The 2793-nt window shown below is 40.1% G+C and overlaps 1 pseudogene; it reads right to left on the bottom strand.

Annotated features, from left to right (window-relative positions):
* Positions 1–1428: 1428 nt before the first annotated feature.
* On the bottom strand, positions 1429–2489 carry LOC137010540 (craniofacial development protein 2-like; annotated as a pseudogene).
* Positions 2490–2793: the final 304 nt, after the last annotated feature.

Below are 2793 nucleotides of genomic sequence, written 5' to 3'. Positions count from 1 at the left end.
AACATGCATATTCCCAGGAAATGGTATCCATTATTACTGTGTTGTACTGCAGTCATTGTATTTACATGTTTTATGATTTTTAAGTTTTATGACATTTAAGGTAACTTCAATTATGCCATGTTTAGTGTCTATGGGTTCGTATCGAGCTGATTTAAATGCTTGTGTATGCAGTATGTCCATACCTGTGCAACACATTAGTATTACAAGAATCTTTAATAGTTCTTCTTCAAAAACTCAGCCAGTTAATCTGCTTGGTCATAAAAGCCCCGACAAGGGGGTGTGTTGTCACCCGGAAATACTACATCTTCATTGGTCCAGTCAACAACTAAGAGGTGTGACTTTGACCAGAGGTTAAAAGCCAGCGAAAAATGCCACCCTCTCTCTTTTCCTTGCTTCTGGATGACCGAACGGACCTCCTTGCTACAGGCCTGCCGGCCTTGGCCTACAACCAAGCCATGTGCTCATCTATAAGTTGTTTCATAGTAATTCATCCAATGCAGAAGATACTGGCAACAACTTCGGACTGAATCCTCAAGATCTCTCCTCAGATGGCAGATCCGATGCTCTTTAGCCTAAAGGCATCTTGCAAGTATTGTACATTTGAACACTAAACAGTGATTTAGTATTGATTTGTAAAACTTACTTTTGTCAGCAAAGGTGTTTTATTACTGAGGAAACTGATGATTCTTTTCCAGATTGTCTTTGAATTTTTCCTATAGCTCTAGTAACAGTACCTCTTCTGGTTCAACTCTGGTATCATTACTCATTTTGACCTACGTATGTGTGTGACCATTGTGTATGTTATGTTATGTGTTTGTTATTTTAGTTATGTGTTTGTGAGTTAGTTAATAAAGACTGTACACAATACCTGTTTGGTTCTGACTCCGTCTACTAATAAATTGCCTCTTAAGTGATTTAGATCCTAACTACATGCTCTAAGTAGCACGGTACAATAAGAATGTTATTTTTCCATAACCTGGAAATGAAAATTTCTTAGAATTGATAAACAATCAACACTGAGTGTTCACTGGACAACTGGTTAATTGATTGTAATATTAAGCTTAATGTAGCTATATCCAGTTAATCTGATAAACAGATTTACTTAATATTTCCCCTTTGAGTTAATTCGCTACAGCTTTGTGCCACAGGTCTCTGTTACTGATGGTGATTTTTCTTAGACAGGTGTTGATAAAGTTCTGGACTTTGCTGAACTTTGCTGTTCTTATTCAGTCTCAGCTCCATACAGAAGGACTGACTTGACATTGGTCCTGAAAAAGTTTGATTTTAGTTTCCAATGTATGGTCCTTTGGAGTTCCAGATTTTCATTTGATGAAAGCAGCTCTGGCTTTGCTTATTCTGGCTTCAATGTCGGCATTCGTACCACCCTGCTTGCCGATTACACTGCCCAGCCTCTTGGGTCACTTTGGTCTAATTGTCGATGAACCTTCATTTGTCTGCCTTCAAACTTCTCTTTGTTTCTACATGTGCTTTGTTATATTTATCCAAACCTTTTGCTTTTCTAGTTTGTGTTTGACTGTTGTTGACTGCAGCTTTCTTTTCTTTCCTTTCTTGAATTCTGCAATAAAGTCTTGGTGGAAACCCTTCTTTGTGTTGATGTTTCTTGAGACCTAGAAGCTCCATACATGTCATTATTTCCTTTATCGTCTTCCACTGATTTTCAACTGGATCTCCATTTTCCTCTAGTTCTTGAAGAACTTGTTGCTGAGTTGCTGAGAGAGTATTTATTCTGCTTCTGTGCATCTTTGAGGAGATAAGTGTTGTAGCGCTGGCATCTGAATGTCACCTCCATCCAGGCTTTCTTCAGCTTCAGCATTAATCTGGCCATGAAGAGATGATGGTCTGATGCTACATCGGCTCCTCTCTTCACTTTCACATGCAGGGACCTCTGAAACTTCATAGTAATGCAGACATGATCGATTTGGTTCTCTGTTTTGTGGTCCGGTGACACTTACGTTGCTTTGTGTATTCTTGTAGGAATACACTACGCTAATTACTAGGTCATTCAGGGCGCACAGTTCTGCAAACTTTGCACCATTTTCATTCATGTCGCCAAGGCCGTGATTTCCTATTACTTCTTCATATCCGGTGTTGTCAATCCCAATCTTGGCATTGAGGTCCCCCATCAGAATGGTGACATGTCTCTCCAGGCATTTCTCCAGGACAGACTGGAGTCTGGTGTAGAATTGTTCTTTTTCCTCCTCTTTACTGTCATTAGTGGTTCCATAACTCTGGATGACATTCATGTTTATTCTCTTTTTCTTGGTACTGAAGGAGGCTATGATAATTCTCAGGCCTTGGGCTTCCCAACCAATCAGGCATCTACTAGCTGTTGGTGATACACCCTGAGTATGTGGTGAATTGTCTTCTTCATGTCCCGAATATAACAGCATCTCTTCCAAGGCCAATCTTTTCTTTCCGGACTGTGTCCATCTGGTTTTGTCCATCACAAATCCCTCAGTTCTCGCCATTTCTCCAAAAAGCCAAGCCAGTCTTGATTCTTGTTTTATTACAAGCTCTGTTGCGTTCTCTTTTTTGCAAGCACAAGCTCCTCTGTTCTGAAAAGAAAAAAGAACAGAGGTCCAAGATTTAGCATGTTCCATGTCAACCTTTCTCGCTCATGCACATTTAAAGGCACCTAGGAGTCCTCACTTGTAGCCTTGTGACTAAGCTACATCACCATTTTACACATTTGCATAATGTCCACCTACTGGCTCATTTGGCCCATCAAAGAACACTTGGGTATGTGATTTCACAGTCCAGGAGACACTGTTT

This window comes from Chanodichthys erythropterus, chromosome 21 (genome assembly GCF_024489055.1).
Source record: "Chanodichthys erythropterus isolate Z2021 chromosome 21, ASM2448905v1, whole genome shotgun sequence".
In the NCBI taxonomy this organism is placed as follows: domain Eukaryota; kingdom Metazoa; phylum Chordata; class Actinopteri; order Cypriniformes; family Xenocyprididae; genus Chanodichthys; species Chanodichthys erythropterus.
This window is presented reverse-complemented; position numbering and strand designations above follow the sequence as displayed.